Raw genomic sequence first — 25,495 nt, 5'->3', positions numbered from 1 at the left:
GGGGTATCTAGAGAGTGGGATAGGTTTAATAACTACCCTAACCCTAACACATACCCTAAACCTAACCCCTACCCTAACCCTAACACGTACCCTAATCCTAACCCGTAAACTAAACCGAGCCCTAACCCTAACACTAACCCTAACCCTAACCCTAACCCATACCCTACGCCGTACCCGAAGCCCTCCCCGAACCCGTACCCTAAGCCGTACCCTAAGCCTAACCCTAAGCCTAACCCTAACCCTAGGCTACCCTTGACTGCTTCTGCCTCCAATAGATTTCCAAAGCACTAGTGTTTTAAGGAACAGCTTAAAAAGAGAATCCTAATGTGATTTCTTTATAATGGGTGTGTTCCTTATCTTATCCTAGCGTCTAAACTCTTCTCCATGGCTGGACCCCCAAATAATATTCTTTACGTGCTAAGGGGTATCTAGAGACTGGGATAGGTTTAATAACTACCCTAACCCTAACACGTAGCCTAACCCTAACCGCTACCCTAACCCTAACACGTACCCTAATCCTAACCCGTAAACTAAACCGAGCCCTAACCCTAACACTAACCCTAACCCTAACCCTAACCCTTACCCTACGCCGTACCCGAAGACGTGCCCTAAGCCTAACCCTAAGCTTAACCCTAACCCTAGGCTACCCTTGACTGCTTCTGCCTCCAATAGATTTCCTAAGCACTAGTGTTTTAAGGCACAGCTTAAAAAGAGAATCCTAATGTGATTTATTAATAATGGGTGTGTTCCTTATCTTATCCTAGTGTCTAAACGCTTCTCCATGGCTGGACCCCCAAATAATATTCCTTTCCGTGCTAAGGGGTATCTAGAGAGTGGGATAGGTTTAATAACTACCCTAACCCTAACACATACCCTAAACCTGACCCCTACCCTAACCCTAACACGTACCCTAATCCTAACCCGTAAACTAAACCGAGCCCTAACCCTAACACTAACCCTAACCCTAACCCTAACCCATACCCTACGCCGTACCCGAAGCCCTCCCCGAACCCGTACCCTAAGCCGTACCCTAAGCCTAACCCTAAGCCTAACCCTAACCCTAGGCTACCCTTGACTGCTTCTGCCTCCAATAGATTTCCAAAGCACTAGTGTTTTAAGGAACAGCTTAAAAAGAGAATCCTAATGTGATTTCTTTATAATGGGTGTGTTTCTTTTCTTATCCTAGCGTCTAAACTCTTCTCCATGGCTGGACCCCCAAATAATATTCCTTTACGTGCTAAGGGGTATCTAGAGACTGGGATAGGTTTAATAACTACCCTAACCCTAACACGTACAATAACCCTAACCACTACCCTAAACCTATCACGTACCCTAATCCTAACCCGTAAACTAAACCGAGCCCTAACCCTAACACTAACCCTAACCCTAACCCTAACCCATAAACTACGCCGTACCCGAAGCCCTCCCCGAACCCGTACCCTAAGCCTAACCCTAAGCCTAACCCTAACCCTAGGCTACCCTTGACTGCTTCTGCCTCCAATAGATTTCCTAAGCACTAGTGTTTTAAGGAACAGCTTAAAAATAGAATCCTAATGTGATTTCTTTATAATGGGTGTGTTCCTTATCTTATCCTAGTGTCTAAACTTTTCTCCATGGCTGGACCCACAAATAATATTCTTTACGTGCTAAGGGGTATCTAGAGAGTGGGATAGGTTTAATAACTACCCTAACCCTAACACGTAGCATAACCCTAACCGCTACCCTAACCCTAACACGTACACTAATCCTAACCCGTAAACTAAACCGAGCCCTAACCCTAACACTAACCCTAACCCTAACCCTAACCCTTACCCTACGCCGTACACGAAGCCCTCCCCGAACCCGTACCCTAAGCCGTACCCTAAGCCTAACCCTAAGCCTAACCCTAACCCTAGGCTACCCTTGACTGTTTCTGCCTCCAATAGATTTCCTAAGCACTAGTGTTTTAAGGAACAGCTTAAAAAGAGAATCCTAATGTGATTTATTAATAATGGGTGTGTTCCTTATCTTATCCTAGCGTCTAAACGCTTCTCCATGGCTGGACCCCCAAATAATATTCCTTTCCGTGCTAAGGGGTATCTAGAGAGTGGGATAGGTTTAATAACTACCCTAACCCTAACACATACCCTAAACCTAACCCCTACCCTAACCCTAACACGTACCCTAATCCTAACCCGTAAACTAAACCGAGCCCTAACCCTAACACTAACCCTAACCCTAACCCTAACCCATACCCTACGCCGTACCCGAAGCCCTCCCCGAACCCGTACCCTAAGCCGTACCCTAAGCCTAACCCTAAGCCTAACCCTAACCCTAGGCTACCCTTGACTGCTTCTGCCTCCAATAGATTTCCAAAGCACTAGTGTTTTAAGGAACAGCTTAAAAAGAGAATCCTAATGTGATTTCTTTATAATGGGTGTGTTCCTTATCTTATCCTAGCGTCTAAACTCTTCTCCATGGCTGGACCCCCAAATAATATTCTTTACGTGCTAAGGGGTATCTAGAGACTGGGATAGGTTTAATAACTACCCTAACCCTAACACGTAGCCTAACCCTAACCGCTACCCTAACCCTAACACGTACCCTAATCCTAACCCGTAAACTAAACCGAGCCCTAACCCTAACACTAACCCTAACCCTAACCCTAACCCTTACCCTACGCCGTACACGAAGCCCTCCCCGAACCCGTACCCTAAGCCGTACCCTAAGCCTAACCCTAAGCCTAACCCTAACCCTAGGCTACCCTTGACTGCTTCTGCCTCCAATAGATTTCCTAAGCACTAGTGTTTTAAGGCACAGCTTAAAAAGAGAATCCTAATGTGATTTATTAATAATGGGTGTGTTCCTTATCTTATCCTAGTGTCTAAACGCTTCTCCATGGCTGGACCCCCAAATAATATTCCTTTCCGTGCTAAGGGGTATCTAGAGAGTGGGATAGGTTTAATAACTACCCTAACCCTAACACATACCCTAAACCTGACCCCTACCCTAACCCTAACACGTACCCTAATCCTAACCCGTAAACTAAACCGAGCCCTAACCCTAACACTAACCCTAACCCTAACCCTAACACATACCCTACGCCGTACCCGAAGCCCTCCCCGAACCCGTACCCTAAGCCGTACCCTAAGCCTAACCCTAAGCCTAACCCTAACCCTAGGCTACCCTTGACTGCTTCTGCCTCCAATAGATTTCCTAAGCACTAGTGTTTTAAGGAACAGCTTAAAAAGAGAATCCTAATGTGATTTCTTTATAATGGGTGTGTTTCTTTTCTTATCCTAGCGTCTAAACTCTTCTCCATGGCTGGACCCCCAAATAATATTCCTTTACGTGCTAAGGGGTATCTAGAGACTGGGATAGGTTTAATAACTACCCTAACCCTAACACGTACAATAACCCTAACCACTACCCTAAACCTATCACGTACCCTAATCCTAACCCGTACCCTAAACCGAGCCCTAACCCTAACACTAAACCTAACCCTAACCCTAACCCATAAACTACGCCGTACCCGAAGCCCTCCCCGAACCCGTACCCTAAGCCTAACCCTAAGCCTAACCCTAACCCTAGGCTACCCTTGACTGCTTCTGCCTCCAATAGATTTCCTAAGCACTAGTGTTTTAAGGAACAGCTTAAAAAGAGAATCCTAATGTGATTTCTTTATAATGGGTGTGTTCCTTATCTTATCCTAGTGTCTAAACTTTTCTCCATGGCAGGACCCCCAAATAATATTCTTTACGTGCTAAGGGGTATCTAGAGAGTGGGATAGGTTTAATAACTACCCTAACCCTAACACGTAGCCTAACCCTAACCGCTACCCTAACCCTAACACGTACCCTAATCCTAACCCGTAAACTAAACCGAGCCCTAACCCTAACACTAACCCTAACCCTAACCCTAACCCTTACCCTACGCCGTACACGAAGCCCTCCCCGAACCCGTACCCTAAGCCGTACCCTAAGCCTAACCCTAAGCCTAACCCTAACCCTAGGCTACCCTTGACTGCTTCTGCCTCCAATAGATTTCCTAAGCACTAGTGTTTTAAGGAACAGCTTAAAAAGAGAATCCTAATGTGATTTATTAATAATGGGTGTGTTCCTTATCTTATCCTAGTGTCTAAACGCTTCTCCATGGCTGGACCCCCAAATAATATTCCTTTCCGTGCTAAGGGGTATCTAGAGAGTGGGATAGGTTTAATAACTACCCTAACCCTAACACATACCCTAAACCTAACCCCTACCCTAACCCTAACACGTACCCTAATCCTAACCCGTAAACTAAACCGAGCCCTAACCCTAACACTAACCCTAACCCTAACCCTAACCCATACCCTACGCCGTACCCGAAGCCCTCCCCGAACCCGTACCCTAAGCCGTACCCTAAGCCTAACCCTAAGCCTAACCCTAACCCTAGGCTACCCTTGACTGCTTCTGCCTCCAATAGATTTCCAAAGCACTAGTGTTTTAAGGAACAGCTTAAAAAGAGAATCCTAATGTGATTTCTTTATAATGGGTGTGTTTCTTTTCTTATCCTAGCGTCTAAACTCTTCTCCATGGCTGGACCCCCAAATAATATTCCTTTACGTGCTAAGGGGTATCTAGAGACTGGGATAGGTTTAATAACTACCCTAACCCTAACACGTACAATAACCCTAACCACTACCCTAAACCTATCACGTACCCTAATCCTAACCCGTACCCTAAACCGAGCCCTAACCCTAACACTAAACCTAACCCTAACCCTAACCCATAAACTACGCCGTACCCGAAGCCCTCCCCGAACCCGTACCCTAAGCCTAACCCTAAGCCTAACCCTAACCCTAGGCTACCCTTGACTGCTTCTGCCTCCAATAGATTTCCTAAGCACTAGTGTTTTAAGGCACAGCTTAAAAAGAGAATCCTAATGTGATTTATTAATAATGGGTGTGTTCCTTATCTTATCCTAGTGTCTAAACGCTTCTCCATGGCTGGACCCCCAAATAATATTCCTTTCCGTGCTAAGGGGTATCTAGAGAGTGGGATAGGTTTAATAACTACCCTAACCCTAACACATACCCTAAACCTGACCCCTACCCTAACCCTAACACGTACCCTAATCCTAACCCGTAAACTAAACCGAGCCCTAACCCTAACACTAACCCTAACCCTAACCCTAACACATACCCTACGCCGTACCCGAAGCCCTCCCCGAACCCGTACCCTAAGCCGTACCCTAAGCCTAACCCTAAGCCTAACCCTAACCCTAGGCTACCCTTGACTGCTTCTGCCTCCAATAGATTTCCTAAGCACTAGTGTTTTAAGGAACAGCTTAAAAAGAGAATCCTAATGTGATTTCTTTATAATGGGTGTGTTTCTTTTCTTATCCTAGCGTCTAAACTCTTCTCCATGGCTGGACCCCCAAATAATATTCCTTTACGTGCTAAGGGGTATCTAGAGACTGGGATAGGTTTAATAACTACCCTAACCCTAACACCTACAATAACCCTAACCACTACCCTAAACCTATCACGTACCCTAATCCTAACCCGTAAACTAAACCGAGCCCTAACCCTAACTCTAACCCTAACCCTAACCCTAACCCATACCCTACGCCGTACCCGAAGCCCTCCCCGAACCCGTACCCTAAGCCTAACCCTAAGCCTAACCCTAACCCTAGGCTACCCTTGACTGCTTCTGCCTCCAATAGATTTCCTAAGCACTAGTGTTTTAAGGAACAGCTTAAAAATAGAATCCTAATGTGATTTCTTTATAATCGGTGTGTTCCTTATCTTATCCTAGTGTCTAAAGTTTTCTCCATGGCTGGACCCCCAAATAATATTCTTTACGTGCTAAGGGGTATCTAGAGACTGGGATAGGTTTAATAACTACCCTAACCCTAACACGTAGCCTAACCCTAACCGCTACCCTAACCCTAACACGTACCCTAATCCTAACCCGTAAACTAAACCGAGCCCTAACCCTAACACTAACCCTAACCCTAACCCTAACCCTTACCCTACGCCGTACCCGAAGACGTACCCTAAGCCTAACCCTAAGCCTAACCCTAACCCTAGGCTACCCTTGACTGCTTCTGCCTCCAATAGATTTCCTAAGCACTAGTGTTTTAAGGCACAGCTTAAAAAGAGAATCCTAATGTGATTTATTAATAATGGGTGTGTTCCTTATCTTATCCTAGTGTCTAAACGCTTCTCCATGGCTGGACCCCCAAATAATATTCCTTTCCGTGCTAAGGGGTATCTAGAGAGTGGGATAGGTTTAATAACTACCCTAACCCTAACACATACCCTAAACCTGACCCCTACCCTAACCCTAACACGTACCCTAATCCTAACCCGTAAACTAAACCGAGCCCTAACCCTAACACTAACCCTAACCCTAACCCTAACCCATACCCTACGCCGTACCCGAAGCCCTCCCCGAACCCGTACCCTAAGCCGTACCCTAAGCCTAACCCTAAGCCTAACCCTAACCCTAGGCTACCCTTGACAGCTTCTGCCTCCAATAGATTTCCAAAGCACTAGTGTTTTAAGGAACAGCTTAAAAAGAGAATCCTAATGTGATTTCTTTATAATGGGTGTGTTTCTTTTCTTATCCTAGCGTCTAAACTCTTCTCCATGGCTGGACCCCCAAATAATATTCCTTTACGTGCTAAGGGGTATCTAGAGACTGGGATAGGTTTAATAACTACCCTAACCCTAACACGTACAATAACCCTAACCACTACCCTAAACCTATCACGTACCCTAATCCTAACCCGTAAACTAAACCGAGCCCTAACCCTAACACTAACCCTAACCCTAACCCTAACCCATAAACTACGCCGTACCCGAAGCCCTCCCCGAACCCGTACCCTAAGCCTAACCCTAAGCCTAACCCTAACCCTAGGCTACCCTTGACTGCTTCTGCCTCCAATAGATTTCCTAAGCACTAGTGTTTTAAGGAACAGCTTAAAAATAGAATCCTAATGTGATTTCTTTATAATGGGTGTGTTCCTTATCTTATCCTAGTGTCTAAACTTTTCTCCATGGCTGGACCCCCAAATAATATTCTTTACGTGCTAAGGGGTATCTAGAGAGTGGGATAGGTTTAATAACTACCCTAACCCTAACACGTAGCCTAACCCTAACCGCTACCCTAACCCTAACACGTACCCTAATCCTAACCCGTAAACTAAACCGAGCCCTAACCCTAACACTAACCCTAACCCTAACCCTAACCCTTACCCTACGCCGTACACGAAGCCCTCCCCGAACCCGTACCCTAAGCCGTACCCTAAGCCTAACCCTAAGCCTAACCCTAACCCTAGGCTACCCTTGACTGCTTCTGCCTCCAATAGATTTCCTAAGCACTAGTGTTTTAAGGAACAGCTTAAAAAGAGAATCCTAATGTGATTTATTAATAATGGGTGTGTTCCTTATCTTATCCTAGTGTCTAAACGCTTCTCCATGGCTGGACCCCCAAATAATATTCCTTTCCGTGCTAAGGGGTATCTAGAGAGTGGGATAGGTTTAATAACTACCCTAACCCTAACACATACCCTAAACCTAACCCCTACCCTAACCCTAACACGTACCCTAATCCTAACCCGTAAACTAAACCGAGCCCTAACCCTAACACTAACCCTAACCCTAACCCTAACCCATACCCTACGCCGTACCCGAAGCCCTCCCCGAACCCGTACCCTAAGCCGTACCCTAAGCCTAACCCTAAGCCTAACCCTAACCCTAGGCTACCCTTGACTGCTTCTGCCTCCAATAGATTTCCAAAGCACTAGTGTTTTAAGGAACAGCTTAAAAAGAGAATCCTAATGTGATTTCTTTATAATGGGTGTGTTTCTTTTCTTATCCTAGCGTCTAAACTCTTCTCCATGGCTGGACCCCCAAATAATATTCCTTTACGTGCTAAGGGGTATCTAGAGACTGGGATAGGTTTAATAACTACCCTAACCCTAACACGTACAATAACCCTAACCACTACCCTAAACCTATCACGTACCCTAATCCTAACCCGTACCCTAAACCGAGCCCTAACCCTAACACTAAACCTAACCCTAACCCTAACCCATAAACTACGCCGTACCCGAAGCCCTCCCCGAACCCGTACCCTAAGCCTAACCCTAAGCCTAACCCTAACCCTAGGCTACCCTTGACTGCTTCTGCCTCCAATAGATTTCCTAAGCACTAGTGTTTTAAGGAACAGCTTAAAAAGAGAATCCTAATGTGATTTCTTTATAATGGGTGTGTTCCTTATCTTATCCTAGTGTCTAAACTTTTCTCCATGGCAGGACCCCCAAATAATATTCTTTACGTGCTAAGGGGTATCTAGAGAGTGGGATAGGTTTAATAACTACCCTAACCCTAACACGTAGCCTAACCCTAACCGCTACCCTAACCCTAACACGTACCCTAATCCTAACCCGTAAACTAAACCGAGCCCTAACCCTAACACTAACCCTAACCCTAACCCTAACCCTTACCCTACGCCGTACACGAAGCCCTCCCCGAACCCGTACCCTAAGCCGTACCCTAAGCCTAACCCTAAGCCTAACCCTAACCCTAGGCTACCCTTGACTGCTTCTGCCTCCAATAGATTTCCTAAGCACTAGTGTTTTAAGGAACAGCTTAAAAAGAGAATCCTAATGTGATTTATTAATAATGGGTGTGTTCCTTATCTTATCCTAGTGTCTAAACGCTTCTCCATGGCTGGACCCCCAAATAATATTCCTTTCCGTGCTAAGGGGTATCTAGAGAGTGGGATAGGTTTAATAACTACCCTAACCCTAACACATACCCTAAACCTAACCCCTACCCTAACCCTAACACGTACCCTAATCCTAACCCGTAAACTAAACCGAGCCCTAACCGTAACACTAACCCTAACCCTAACCCTAACCCATACCCTACGCCGTACCCGAAGCCCTCCCCGAACCCGTACCCTAAGCCGTACCCTAAGCCTAACCCTAAGCCTAACCCTAACCCTAGGCTACCCTTGACTGCTTCTGCCTCCAATAGATTTCCAAAGCACTAGTGTTTTAAGGAACAGCTTAAAAAGAGAATCCTAATGTGATTTCTTTATAATGGGTGTGTTCCTTATCTTATCCTAGCGTCTAAACTCTTCTCCATGGCTGGACCCCCAAATAATATTCTTTACGTGCTAAGGGGTATCTAGAGACTGGGATAGGTTTAATAACTACCCTAACCCTAACACGTAGCCTAACCCTAACCGCTACCCTAACCCTAACACGTACCCTAATCCTAACCCGTAAACTAAACCGAGCCCTAACCCTAACACTAACCCTAACCCTAACCGTAACCCTTACCCTACGCCGTACACGAAGCCCTCCCCGAACCCGTACCCTAAGCCGTACCCTAAGCCTAACCCTAAGCCTAACCCTAACCCTAGGCTACCCTTGACTGCTTCTGCCTCCAATAGATTTCCTAAGCACTAGTGTTTTAAGGCACAGCTTAAAAAGAGAATCCTAATGTGATTTATTAATAATGGGTGTGTTCCTTATCTTATCCTAGTGTCTAAACGCTTCTCCATGGCTGGACCCCCAAATAATATTCCTTTCCATGCTAAGGGGTATCTAGAGAGTGGGATAGGTTTAATAACTACCCTAACCCTAACACATACCCTAAACCTGACCCCTACCCTAACCCTAACACGTACCCTAATCCTAACCCGTAAACTAAACCGAGCCCTAACCCTAACACTAACCCTAACCCTAACCCTAACCCATACCCTACGCCGTACCCGAAGCCCTCCCCGAACCCGTACCCTAAGCCGTACCCTAAGCCTAACCCTAAGCCTAACCCTAACCCTAGGCTATCCTTGACTGCTTCTGCCTCCAATAGATTTCCTAAGCACTAGTGTTTTAAGGAACAGCTTAAAAAGAGAATCCTAATGTGATTTCTTTATAATGGGTGTGTTTCTTTTCTTATCCTAGCGTCTAAACTCTTCTCCATGGCTGGACCCCCAAATAATATTCCTTTACGTGCTAAGGGGTATCTAGAGACTGGGATAGGTTTAATAACTACCCTAACCCTAACACGTACAATAACCCTAACCACTACCCTAAACCTATCACGTACCCTAATCCTAACCCGTACCCTAAACCGAGCCCTAACCCTAACACTAACCGTAACCCTAACCCTAACCCATAAACTACGCCGTACCCGAAGCCCTCCCCGAACCCGTACCCTAAGCCTAACCCTAAGCCTAACCCTAACCCTAGGCTACCCTTGACTGCTTCTGCCTCCAATAGATTTCCTAAGCACTAGTGTTTTAAGGAACAGCTTAAAAATAGAATCCTAATGTGATTTCTTTATAATCGGTGTGGTCCTTATCTTATCCTAGTGTCTAAACTTTTCTCCATGGCTGGACCCCCAAATAATATTCTTTACGTGCTAAGGGGTATCTAGAGAGTGGGATAGGTTTAATAACTACCCTAACCCTAACACGTAGCCTAACCCTAACCGCTACCCTAACCCTAACACGTACCCTAATCCTAACCCGTAAACTAAACCGAGCCCTAACCCTAACACTAACCCTAACCCTAACCCTAACCCTTACCCTACGCCGTACACGAAGCCCTCCCCGAACCCGTACCCTAAGCCGTACCCTAAGCCTAACCCTAAGCCTAACCCTAACCCTAGGCTACCCTTGACTGCTTCTGCCTCCAATAGATTTCCTAAGCACTAGTGTTTTAAGGAACAGCTTAAAAAGAGAATCCTAATGTGACTTATTAATAATGGGTTTGTTCCTTATCTTATCCTAGTGTCTAAACGCTTCTCCATGGCTGGACCCCCAAATAATATTCCTTTCCGTGCTAAGGGGTATCTAGAGAGTGGGATAGGTTTAATAACTACTCTAACCCTAACACATAACCTAAACCTAACCCCTACCCTAACCCTAACACGTACCCTAATCCTAACCCGTAAACTAAACCGAGCCCTAACCCTAACACTAACCCTAACCCTAACCCTAACCCATACCCTACGCCGTACCCGAAGCCCTCCCCGAACCCGTACCCTAAGCCGTACCCTAAGCCTAACCCTAAGCCTAACCCTAACCCTAGGCTACCCTTGACTGCTTCTGCCTCCAATAGATTTCCTAAGCACTAGTGTTTTAAGGAACAGCTTAAAAAGAGAATCCTAATGTGATTTCTTTATAATGGGTGTGTTCCTTATCTTATCCTAGCGTCTAAACTCTTCTCCATGGCTGGACCCCCAAATAATATTCTTTACGTGCTAAGGGGTATCTAGAGACTGGGATAGGTTTAATAACTACCCTAACCCTAACACGTAGCCTAACCCTAACCGCTACCCTAACCCTAACACGTACCCTAATCCTAACCCGTAAACTAAACCGAGCCCTAACCCTAACACTAACCCTAACCCTAACCCTAACCCTTACCCTACACCGTACACGAAGCCCTCCCCGAACCCGTACCCTAAGCCGTACCCTAAGCCTAACCCTAAGCCTAACCCTAACCCTAGGCTACCCTTGACTGCTTCTGCCTCCAATAGATTTCCTAAGCACTAGTGTTTTAAGGAACAGCTTAAAAAGAGAATCCTAATGTGATTTATTAATAATGGGTGTGTTCCTTATCTTATCCTAGTGTCTAAACGCTTCTCCATGGCTGGACCCCCAAATAATATTCCTTTCCGTGCTAAGGGGTATCTAGAGAGTGGGATAGGTTTAATAACTACCCTAACCCTAACACATACCCTAAACCTAACCCCTACCCTAACCCTAACACGTACCCTAATCCTAACCCGTAAACTAAACCGAGCCCTAACCCTAACACTAACCCTAACCCTAACCCTAACCCATACCCTATGCCGTACCCGAAGCCCTCCCCGAACCCGTACCCTAAGCCGTACCCTAAGCCTAACCCTAAGCCTAACCCTAACCCTAGGCTACCCTTGACTGCTTCTGCCTCCAATAGATTTCCTAAGCACTAGTGTTTTAAGGAACAGCTTAAAAAGAGAATCCTAATGTGATTTATTAATAATGGGTGTGTTCCTTATCTTATCCTAGTGTCTAAACGCTTCTCCATGGCTGGACCCCCAAATAATATTCCTTTCCGTGCTAAGGGGTATCTAGAGAGTGGGATAGGTTTAATAACTACCCTAACCCTAACACATACCCTAAACCTGACCCCTACCCTAACCCTAACACGTACCCTAATCCTAACCCGTAAACTAAACCGAGCCCTAACCCTAACACTAACCCTAACCCTAACCCTAACCCATACCCTACGCCGTACCCGAAGCCCTCCCCGAACCCGTACCCTAAGCCGTACCCTAAGCCTAACCCTAAGCCTAACCCTAACCCTAGGCTACCCTTGACTGCTTCTGCCTCCAATAGATTTCCAAAGCACTAGTGTTTTAAGGAACAGCTTAAAAAGAGAATCCTAATGTGATTTCTTTATAATGGGTGTGTTTCTTTTCTTATCCTAGCGTCTAAACTCTTCTCCATGGCTGGACCCCCAAATAATATTCCTTTACGTGCTAAGGGGTATCTAGAGACTGGGATAGGTTTAATAACTACCCTAACCCTAACACGTACAATAACCCTAACCACTACCCTAAACCTATCACGTACCCTAATCCTAACCCGTACCCTAAATCGAGCCCTAACCCTAACACTAAACCTAACCCTAACCCTAACCCATAAACTACGCCGTACCCGAAGCCCTCCCCGAACCCGTACCCTAAGCCTAACCCTAAGCCTAACCCTAACCCTAGGCTACCCTTGACTGCTTCTGCCTCCAATAGATTTCCTAAGCACTAGTGTTTTAAGGAACAGCTTAAAAAGAGAATCCTAATGTGATTTCTTTATAATGGGTGTGTTCCTTATCTTATCCTAGTGTCTAAACTTTTCTCCATGGCTGGACCCCCAAATAATATTCTTTACGTGCTAAGGGGTATCTAGAGAGTGGGATAGGTTTAATAACTACCCTAACCCTAACACGTAGCCTAACCCTAACCGCTACCCTAACACTAACACGTACACTAATCCTAACCCGTAAACTAAACCGAGCCCTAACCCTAACACTAACCCTAACCCTAACCCTAACCCTTACCCTACGCCGTACACGAAGCCCTCCCCGAACCCGTACCCTAAGCCGTACCCTAAGCCTAACCCTAAGCCTAACCCTAACCCTAGGCTACCCTTGACTGCTTCTGCCTCCAATAGATTTCCTAAGCACTAGTGTTTTAAGGAACAGCTTAAAAAGAGAATCCTAATGTGATTTATTAATAATGGGTGTGTTCCTTATCTTATCCTAGTGTCTAAACGCTTCTCCATGGCTGGACCCCCAAATAATATTCCTTTCCGTGCTAAGGGGTATCTAGAGAGTGGGATAGGTTTAATAACTACCCTAACCCTAACACATACCCTAAACCTAACCCCTACCCTAACCCTAACACGTACCCTAATCCTAACCCGTAAACTAAACCGAGCCCTAACCCTAACACTAACCCTAACCCTAACCCTAACCCATACCCTACGCCGTACCCGAAGCCCTCCCCGAACCCGTACCCTAAGCCGTACCCTAAGCCTAACCCTAAGCCTAACCCTAACCCTAGGCTACCCTTGACTGCTTCTGCCTCCAATAGATTTCCAAAGCACTAGTGTTTTAAGGAACAGCTTAAAAAGAGAATCCTAATGTGATTTCTTTATAATGGGTGTGTTCCTTATCTTATCCTAGCGTCTAAACTCTTCTCCATGGCTGGACCCCCAAATAATATTCTTTACGTGCTAAGGGGTATCTAGAGACTGGGATAGGTTTAATAACTACCCTAACCCTAACACGTAGCCTAACCCTAACCGCTACCCTAACCCTAACACGTACCCTAATCCTAACCCGTAAACTAAACCGAGCCCTAACCCTAACACTAACCCTAACCCTAACCCTAACCCTTACCCTACGCCGTACACGAAGCCCTCCCCGAACCCGTACCCTAAGCCGTACCCTAAGCCTAACCCTAAGCCTAACCCTAACCCTAGGCTACCCTTGACTGCTTCTGCCTCCAATAGATTTCCTAAGCACTAGTGTTTTAAGGCACAGCTTAAAAAGAGAATCCTAATGTGATTTATTAATAATGGGTGTGTTCCTTATCTTATCCTAGTGTCTAAACGCTTCTCCATGGCTGGACCCCCAAATAATATTCCTTTCCATGCTAAGGGGTATCTAGAGAGTGGGATAGGTTTAATAACTACCCTAACCCTAACACATACCCTAAACCTGACCCCTACCCTAACCCTAACACGTACCCTAATCCTAACCCGTAAACTAAACCGAGCCCTAACCCTAACACTAACCCTAACCCTAACCCTAACCCATACCCTACGCCGTACCCGAAGCCCTCCCCGAACCCGTACCCTAAGCCGTACCCTAAGCCTAACCCTAAGCCTAACCCTAACCCTAGGCTACCCTTGACTGCTTCTGCCTCCAATAGATTTCCAAAGCACTAGTGTTTTAAGGAACAGCTTAAAAAGAGAATCCTAATGTGATTTCTTTATAATGGGTGTGTTTCTTTTCTTATCCTAGCGTCTAAACTCTTCTCCATGGCTGGACCCCCAAATAATATTCCTTTACGTGCTAAGGGGTATCTAGAGACTGGGATAGGTTTAATAACTACCCTAACCCTAACACGTACAATAACCCTAACCACTACCCTAAACCTATCACGTACCCTAATCCTAACCCGTACCCTAAACCGAGCCCTAACCCTAACACGAAACCTAACCCTAACCCTAACCCATAAACTACGCCGTACCCGAAGCCCTCCCCGAACCCGTACCCTAAGCCTAACCCTAAGCCTAACCCTAACCCTAGGCTACCCTTGACTGCTTCTGCCTCCAATAGATTTCCTAAGCACTAGTGTTTTAAGGAACAGCTTAAAAAGAGAATCCTAATGTGATTTCTTTATAATGGGTGTGTTCCTTATCTTATCCTAGTGTCTAAACTTTTCTCCATGGCTGGACCCCCAAATAATATTCTTTACGTGCTAAGGGGTATCTAGAGAGTGGGATAGGTTTAATAACTACCCTAACCCTAACACGTAGCCTAACCCTAACCGCTACCCTAACCCTAACACGTACCCTAATCCTAACCCGTAAACTAAACCGAGCCCTAACCCTAACACTAACCCTAACCCTAACCCTAACCCTTACCCTACGCCGTACCCGAAGACGTACCCTAAGCCTAACCCTAAGCCTAACCCTAACCCTAGGCTACCCTTGACTGCTTCTGCCTCCAATAGATTTCCTAAGCACTAGTGTTTTAAGGCACAGCTTAAAAAGAGAATCCTAATGTGATTTATTAATAATGGGTGTGTTCCTTATCTTATCCTAGTGTCTAAACGCTTCTCCATGGCTGGACCCCCAAATAATATTCCTTTCCGTGCTAAGGGGTATCTAGAGAGTGGGATAGGTTTAATAACTACCCTAACCCTAACACATACCCTAAACCTGACCCCTACCCTAACCCTAACACGTACCCTAATCCTAACCCGTAAACTAAACCGAGCCCTAACCCTAACACTAACCCTAACCCTAACCCTAACCCTTCCCCTACGCCGTACACGAAGCCCTCCCCGAACCCGTACCCTAAGCCGTCCCCTAAGCCTAACCCTAAGCCTAACCCTAACCCTAGGCTACCCTTGACTGCTTCTGCCTCCAATAGATTTCCTAAGCACTAGTGTTTTAAGGAACAGCTTAAAAAGAGAATCCTAATGTGATTTATTAATAATGGGTGTGTTCCTTATCTTATCCTAGTGTCTAAACGCTTCTCCATGGCTGGACCCCCAAATAATATTCCTTTCCGTGCTAAGGGGTATCTAGAGAGTGGGATAGGTTTAATAACTACCCTAACCCTAACACATACCCTAAACCTAACCCCTACCCTAACCCTAACACGTACCCTAATCCTAACCCGTAAACTAAACCGAGCCCTAACCCTAACACTAACCCTAACCCTAACCCTAACCCATACCCTACGCCGTACCCGAAGCCCTCCCCGAACCCGTACCCTAAGCCGTACCCTAAGCCTAACCCTAAGCCTAACCCTAACCCTAGGCTACCCTTGACTGCTTCTGCCTCCAATAGATTTCCAAAGCACTAGTGTTTTAAGGAACAGCTTAAAAAGAGAATCCTAATGTGATTTCTTTATAATGGGTGTGTTCCTTATCTTATCCTAGCGTCTAAACTCTTCTCCATGGCTGGACCCCCAAATAATATTCCTTTACGTGCTAAGGGGTATCTAGAGACTGGGATAGGTTTAATAACTACCCTAACCCTAACACGTACAATAACCCTAAGCAGTACCCTAAACCTATCACGTACCCTAATCCTAACCCGTACCCTAAACCCAGCCCTAACCCTAACACTAACCCTAACCCTAACCCTAACCCATAAACTACGCCGTACCCGAAGCCCTCCCCGAACCCGTACCCTAAGCCGTACCCTAAGCCTAACCCTAACCCTAGGCTACCCTTGAGTGCTTCTGCCTCCAATAGATTTCCTAAGCACTAGTGTTTGAAGGAACAGCTTAAAAATAGAATACTAATGTGATTTTTTTATAATGGGTGTGTTCCTTATCTTATCCTAGTGTCTAAAGTCTTCTCCATGGCTGGACCCCCAAATAATATTCTTTACGTGCTAAGGGGTATCTAGAGAGTGGGATAGGTTTAATAACTACCCTAACTCTAACACGTACCCTAACCCTAACCCCTACCCTAACCCTAACACGTACCCTAATCCTAACCCGTAAACTAAACCGAGCCCTAACCCTAACACTAACCCTAACCCTAACCCTAACCCTTACCCTACGCCGTACCCGAAGACGTACCCTAAGCCTAACCCTAAGCCTAACCCTAACCCTAGGCTACCCTTGACTGCTTCTGCCTCCAATAGATTTCCTAAGCACTAGTGTTTTAAGGCACAGCTTAAAAAGAGAATCCTAATGTGATTTATTAATAATGGGTGTGTTCCTTATCTTATCCTAGTGTCTAAACGCTTCTCCATGGCTGGACCCCCAAATAATATTCCTTTCCGTGCTAAGGGGTATCTAGAGAGTGGGATAGGTTTAATAACTACCCTAACCCTAACACATACCCTAAACCTGACCCCTACCCTAACCCTAACACGTACCCTAATCCTAACCCGTAAACTAAACCGAGCCCTAACCCTAACACTAACCCTAACCCTAACCCCAACCCATACCCTACGCCGTACCCGAAGCCCTCCCCGAACCCGTACCCTAAGCCGTACCCTAAGCCTAACCCTAAGCCTAACCCTAACCCTAGGCTACCCTTGACTGCTTCTGCCTCCAATAGATTTCCAAAGCACTAGTGTTTTAAGGAACAGCTTAAAAAGAGAATCCTAATGTGATTTCTTTATAATGGGTGTGTTCCTTATCTTATCCTAGCGTCTAAACTCTTCTCCATGGCTGGACCCCCAAATAATATTCCTTTACGTGCTAAGGGGTATCTAGAGACTGGGATAGGTTTAATAACTACCCTAACCCTAACACGTACAATAACCCTAACCACTACCCTAAACCTATCACGTACCCTAATCCTAACCCGTAAACTAAACCGAGCCCTAACCCTAACACTAACCCTAACCCTAACCCTAACCCATAAACTACGCCGTACCCGAAGCCCTCCCCGAACCCGTACCCTAAGCCTAACCCTAAGCCTAACCCTAACCCTAGGCTACCCTTGACTGCTTCTGCCTCCAATAGATTTCCTAAGCACTAGTGTTTTAAGGAACAGCTTAAAAAGAGAATCCTAATGTGATTTCTTTATAATGGGTGTGTTCCTTATCTTATCCTAGTGTCTAAACTTTTCTCCATGGCTGGACCCCCAAATAATATTCTTTACGTGCTAAGGGGTATCTAGAGAGTGGGATAGGTTTAATAACTACCCTAACCCTAACACGTAGCCTAACCCTAACCGCTACCCTAACCCTAACACGTACCCTAATCCTAACCCGTAAACTAAACCGAGCCCTAACCCTAACACTAACCCTAACCCTAACCCTAACCCTTACCCTACGCCGTACACGAAGCCCTCCCCGAACCCGTACCCTAAGCCGTACCCTAAGCCTAACCCTAAGCCTAACCCTAACCCTAGGCTACCCTTGACTGCTTCTGCCTCCAATAGATTTCCTAAGCACTAGTGTTTTAAGGAACAGCTTAAAAAGAGAATCCTAATGTGATTTATTAATAATGGGTGTGTTCCTTATCTTATCCTAGTGTCTAAACGCTTCTCCATGGCTGGACCCCCAAATAATATTCCTTTCCGTGCTAAGGGGTATCTAGAGAGTGGGATAGGTTTAATAACTACCCTAACCCTAACACATACCCTAAACCTAACCCCTACCCTAACCCTAACACGTACCCTAATCCTAACCCGTAAACTAAACCGAGCCCTAACCCTAACACTAACCCTAACCCTAACCCTAACCCATACCCTACGCCGTACCCGAAGCCCTCCCCGAACCCGTACCCTAAGCCGTACCCTAAGCCTAACCCTAAGCCTAACCCTAACCCTAGGCTACCCTTGACTGCTTCTGCCTCCAATAGATTTCCAAAGCACTAGTGTTTTAAGGAACAGCTTAAAAAGAGAATCCTAATGTGATTTCTTTATAATGGGTGTGTTCCTTATCTTATCCTAGCGTCTAAACTCTTTTCCATGGCTGGACCCCTAAATAATATTCCTTTACGTGCTAAGGGGTATCTAGAGACTGGGATAGGTTTAATAACTACCCTAACCCTAACACGTACAATAACCCTAACCACTACCCTAAACCTATCACGTACCCTAATCCTAACCCGTACCCTAAACCGAGCCCTAACCCTAACACTAACCCTAACCCTAACCCTAACCCATAAACTACGCCGTACCCGAAGCCCTCCCCGAACCCGTACCCTAAGCCTAACCCTAAGCCTAACCCTAACCCTAGGCTACCCTTGACTGCTTCTGCCTCCAATAGATTTCCTAAGCACTAGTGTTTTAAGGAACAGCTTAAAAATAGAATCCTAATGTGATTTCTTTATAATGGGTGTGTTCCTTATCTTATCCTAGTGTCTAAACTTTTCTCCATGGCTGGACCCCCAAATAATATTCTTTACGTGCTAAGGGGTATCTAGAGAGTGGGATAGGTTTAATAACTACCCTAACCCTAACACGTAGCCTAACCCTAACCGCTACCCTAACCCTAACACGTACCCTAATCCTAACCCGTAAACTAAACCGAGCCCTAACCCTAACACTAACCCTAACCCTAACCCTAACCCTTACCCTACGCCGTACACGAAGCCCTCCCCGAACCCGTACCCTAAGCCGTACCCTAAGCCTAACCCTAAGCCTAACCCTAACCCTAGGCTACCCTTGACTGCTTCTGCCTCCAATAGATTTCCTAAGCACTAGTGTTTTAAGGAACAGCTTAAAAAGAGAATCCTAATGTGATTTCTTTATAATGGGTGTGTTCCTTATCTTATCCTAGCGTCTAAACTCTTCTCCATGGCTGGACCCCCAAATAATATTCTTTACGTGCTAAGGGGTATCTAGAGACTGGGATAGGTTTAATAACTACCCTAACCCTAACACGTAGCCTAACCCTAACCGCTACCCTAACCCTAACACGTACCCTAATCCTAACCCGTAAACTAAACCGAGCCCTAACCCTAACACTAACCCTAACCCTAACCCTAACCCTTACCCTACGCCGTACACGAAGCCCTCCCCGAACCCGTACCCTAAGCCGTACCCTAAGCCTAACCCTAAGCCTAACCCTAACCCTAGGCTACCCTTGACTGCTTCTGCCTCCAATAGATTTCCTAAGCACTAGTGTTTTAAGGAACAGCTTAAAAAGAGAATCCTAATGTGATTTATTAATAATGGGTGTGTTCCTTATCTTATCCTAGTGTCTAAACGCTTCTCCATGGCTGGACCCACAAATAATATTCCTTTCCGTGCTAAGGGGTATCTAGAGAGTGGGATAGGTTTAATAACTACCCTAACCCTAACACATACCCTAAACCTAACCCCTACACTAACCCTAACACGTACCCTAATCCTAACCCGTAAACTAAACCGAGCCCTAACCCTAACACTAACCCTAACCCTAACCCTAACCCATACCCTACGCCGTACCCGAAGCCCTCCCCGAACCCGTACCCTAAGCCGTACCCTAAGCCTAACCCTAAGCCTAACCCTAACCCTAGGCTACCCTTGACTGCTTCTGCCTCCAATAGATTTCCAAAGCACTAGTGTTTTAAGGAACAGCTTAAAAAGAGAATCCTAATGTGATTTCTTTATAATGGGTGTGTTCGTTATCTTATCCTAGCGTCTAAACTCTTCTCCATGGCTGGACCCCCAAATAATATTCCTTTACGTGCTAAGGGGTATCTAGAGACTGGGATAGGTTTAATAACTACCCTAACCCTAACACGTACAATAACCCTAAGCAGTACCCTAAACCTATCACGTACCCTAATCCTAACCCGTACCCTAAACCCAGCCCTAACCCTAACACTAACCCTAACCCTAACCCTAACCCTTACCCTACGCCGTACACGAAGCCCTCCCCGAACCCGTACCCTAAGCCGTACCCTAAGACTAACCCTAACCCTAGGCTACCCTTGAGTGCTTCTGCCTCCAATAGATTTCCTAAGCACTAGTGTTTTAAGGAACAGCTTAAAAATAGAATCCTAATGTGATTTTTTTATAATGGGTGTGTTCCTTATCTTATCCTAGTGTCTAAAGTCTTCTCCATGGCTGGACCCCCAAATAATATTCTTTACGTGCTAAGGGGTATCTAGAGAGTGGGATAGGTTTAATAACTACCCTAACTCTAACACGTACCCTAACCCTAACCCCTACCCTAACCCTAACACGTACCCTAATCCTAACCCGTAAACTAAACCGAGCCCTAACCCTAACACTAACCCTAACCCTAACCCTAACCCTTACCCTACGCCGTACACGAAGCCCTCCCCGAACCCGTACCCTAAGCCGTACCCTAAGCCTAACCCTAAGCCTAACCCTAACCCTAGGCTACCCATGACTGCTTCTGCCTCCAATAGATTTCCTAAGCACTAGTGTTTTAAGGCACAGCTTAAAAAGAGAATCCTAATGTGATTTATTAATAATGGGTGTGTTCCTTATCTTATCCTAGTGTCTAAACGCTTCTCCATGGCTGGACCCCCAAATAATATTCCTTTCCGTGCTAAGGGGTATCTAGAGAGTGGGATAGGTTTAATAACTACCCTAACCCTAACACATACCCTAAACCTGACCCCTACCCTAACCCTAACACGTACCCTAATCCTAACCCGTAAACTAAACCGAGCCCTAACCCTAACACTAACCCTAACCCTAACCCTAACCCATACCCTACGCCGTACCCGAAGCCCTCCCCGAACCCGTACCCTAAGCCGTACCCTAAGCCTAACCCTAAGCCTAACCCTAACCCTAGGCTACCCTTGACTGCTTCTGCCTCCAATAGATTTCCAAAGCACTAGTGTTTTAAGGAACAGCTTAAAAAGAGAATCCTAATGTGATTTCTTTATAATGAGTGTGTTTCTTTTCTTATCCTAGCGTCTAAACTCTTCTCCATGGCTGGACCCCCAAATAATATTCCTTTACGTGCTAAGGGGTATCTAGAGACTGGGATAGGTTTAATAACTACCCTAACCCTAACACGTACAATAACCCTAACCACTACCCTAAACCTATCACGTACCCTAATCCTAACCCGTAAACTAAACCGAGCCCTAACCCTAACACTAACCCTAACCCTAACCCTAACCCATAAACTACGCCGTACCCGAAGCCCTCCCCGAACCCGTACCCTAAGCCTAACCCTAAGCCTAACCCTAACCCTAGGCTACCCTTGACTGCTTCTGCCTCCAATAGATTTCCTAAGCACTAGTGTTTTAAGGAACAGCTTAAAAATAGAATCCTAATGTGATTTCTTTATAATGGGTGTGTTCCTTATCTTATCCTAGTGTCTAAACTTTTCTCCATGGCTGGACCCCCAAATAATATTCTTTACGTGCTAAGGGGTATCTAGAGAGTGGGATAGGTTTAATAACTACCCTAACCCTAACACGTAGCCTAACCCTAACCGCTACCCTAACCCTAACACGTACCCTAATCCTAACCCGTAAACTAAACCGAGCCCTAACCCTAACACTAACCCTAACCCTAACCCTAACCCTTACCCTACGCCGTACACGAAGCCCTCCCCGAACCCGTACCCTAAGCCGTACCCTAAGCCTAACCCTAAGCCTAACCCTAACCCTAGGCTACCCTTGACTGCTTCTGCCTCCAATAGATTTCCTAAGCACTAGTGTTTTAAGGAACAGCTTAAAAAGAGAATCCTAATGTGATTTATTAATAATGGGTGTGTTCCTTATCTTATCCTAGTGTCTAAACGCTTCTCCATGGCTGGACCCCCAAATAATATTCCTTTCCGTGCTAAGGGGTATCTAGAGAGTGGGATAGGTTTAATAACTACCCTAACCCTAACACATACCCTAAACCTAACCCCTACCCTAACCCTAACACGTACCCTAATCCTAACCCGTAAACTAAACCGAGCCCTAACCCTAACACTAACCCTAACCCTAACCCTAACCCATACCCTACGCCGTACCCGAAGCCCTCCCCGAACCCGTACCCTAAGCCGTACCCTAAGCCTAACCCTAAGCCTAACCCTAACCCTAGGCTACCCTTGACTGCTTCTGCCTCCAATAGATTTCCTAAGCACTAGTGTTTTAAGGCACAGCTTAAAAAGAGAATCCTAATGTGATTTATTAATAATGGGTGTGTTCCTTATCTTATCCTAGCGTCTAAACTCTTCTCCATGGCTGGACCCCCAAATAATATTCCTTTACGTGCTAAGGGGTATCTAGAGACTGGGATAGGTTTAATAACTACCCTAACCCTAACACGTACAATAACCCTAAGCAGTACCCTAAACCTATCACGTACCCTAATCCTAACCCGTACCCTAAACCCAGCCCTAACCCTAACACTAACCCTAACACTAACCCTAACCCATAAACTACGCCGTACCCGAAGCCCTCCCCGAACCCGTACCCTAAGCCGTACCCTAAGCCTAACCCTAACCCTAGGCTACCCTTGAGTGCTTCTGCCTCCAATAGATTTCCTAAGCACTAGTGTTTTAAGGAACAGCTTAAAAATAGAATCCTAATGTGATTTTTTTATAATGGGTGTGTTCCTTATCTTATCCTAGTGTCTAAAGTCTTCTCCATGGCTGGACCCCCAAATAATATTCTTTACGTGCTAAGGGGTATCTAGAGAGTGGGATAGGTTTAATAACTACCCTAACTCTAACACGTACCCTAACCCTAGCCCCTACCCTAACCCTAACACGTACCCTAATCCTAACCCGTAAACTAAACCGAGCCCTAACCCTAACACTAACCCTAACCCTAACCCTAACCCTTACCCTACGCCGTACCCGAAGACGTACCCTAAGCCTAACCCTAAGCCTAACCCTAACCCTAGGCTACCCTTGACTGCTTCTGCCTCCAATAGATTTCCTAAGCACTAGTGTTTTAAGGCACAGCTTAAAAAGAGAATCCTAATGTGATTTATTAATAATGGGTGTGTTCCTTATCTTATCCTAGTGTCTAAACGCTTCTCCATGGCTGGACCCCCAAATAATATTCCTTTCCGTGCTAAGGGGTATGTAGAGAGTGGGATAGGTTTAATAACTACCCTAACCCTAACACATACCCTAAACCTGACCCCTACCCTAACCCTAACACGTACCCTAATCCTAACCCGTAAACTAAACCGAGCCCTAACCCTAACACTAACCCTAACCCTAACCCTAACCCTTCCCCTACGCCGTACACGAAGCCCTCCCCGAACCCGTACCCTAAGCCGTCCCCTAAGCCTAACCCTAAGCCTAACCCTAACCCTAGGCTACCCTTGACTGCTTCTGCCTCCAATAGATTTCCTAAGCACTAGTGTTTTAAGGAACAGCTTAAAAAGAGAATCCTAATGTGATTTATTAATAATGGGTGTGTTCCTTATCTTATCCTAGTGTCTAAACGCTTCTCCATGGCTGGACCCCCAAATAATATTCCTTTCCGTGCTAAGGGGTATCTAGAGAGTGGGATAGGTTTAATAACTACCCTAACCCTAACACATACCCTAAACCTAACCCCTACCCTAACCCTAACACGTACCCTAATCCTAACCCGTAAACTAAACCGAGCCCTAACCCTAACACTAACACTAACCCTAACCCTAACCCATACCCTACGCCGTACCCGAAGCCCTCCCCGAACCCGTACCCTAAGCCGTACCCTAAGCCTAACCCTAAGCCTAACCCTAACCCTAGGCTACCCTTGACTGCTTCTGCCTCCAATAGATTTCCAAAGCACTAGTGTTTTAAGGAACAGCTTAAAAAGAGAATCCTAATGTGATTTCTTTATAATGGGTGTGTTCCTTATCTTATCCTAGCGTCTAAACTCTTCTCCATGGCTGGACCCCCAAATAATATTCCTTTACGTGCTAAGGGGTATCTAGAGACTGGGATAGGTTTAATAACTACCCTAACCCTAACACGTACAATAACCCTAAGCAGTACCCTAAACCTATCACGTACCCTAATCCTAACCCGTACCCTAAACCCAGCCCTAACCCTAACACTAACCCTAACCCTAACCCTAACCCATAAACTACGCCGTACCCGAAGCCCTCCCCGAACCCGTACCCTAAGCCGTACCCTAAGCCTAACCCTAACCCTAGGCTACCCTTGAGTGCTTCTGCCTCCAATAGATTTCCTAAGCACTAGTGTTTGAAGGAACAGCTTAAAAATAGAATACTAATGTGATTTTTTTTATAATGGGTGTGTTCCTTATCTTATCCTAGTGTCTAAAGTCTTCTCCATGGCTGGACCCCCAAATAATATTCTTTACGTGCTAAGGGGTATCTAGAGAGTGGGATAGGTTTAATAACTACCCTAACTCTAACACGTACCCTAACCCTAACCCCTACCCTAACCCTAACACGTACCCTAATCCTAACCCGTAAACTAAACCGAGCCCTAACCCTAACACTAACCCTAACCCTAACCCTAACCCTTACCCTACGCCGTACCCGAAGACGTACCCTAAGCCTAACCCTAAGCCTAACCCTAACCCTAGGCTACCCTTGACTGCTTCTGCCTCCAATAGATTTCCTAAGCACTAGTGTTTTAAGGCACAGCTTAAAAAGAGAATCCTAATGTGATTTATTAATAATGGGTGTGTTCCTTATCTTATCCTAGTGTCTAAACGCTTCTCCATGGCTGGACCCCCAAATAATATTCCTTTCCGTGCTAAGGGGTATCTAGAGAGTGGGATAGGTTTAATAACTACCCTAACCCTAACACATACCCTAAACCTGACCCCTACCCTAACCCTAACACGTACCCTAATCCTAACCCGTAAA

The sequence above is a fragment of the Balaenoptera physalus genome (genome assembly GCF_965194825.1).
Source record: "Balaenoptera physalus genome assembly, chromosome: 16".
NCBI lineage: Eukaryota > Metazoa > Chordata > Mammalia > Artiodactyla > Balaenopteridae > Balaenoptera > Balaenoptera physalus.
This window is presented reverse-complemented; position numbering follows the sequence as displayed.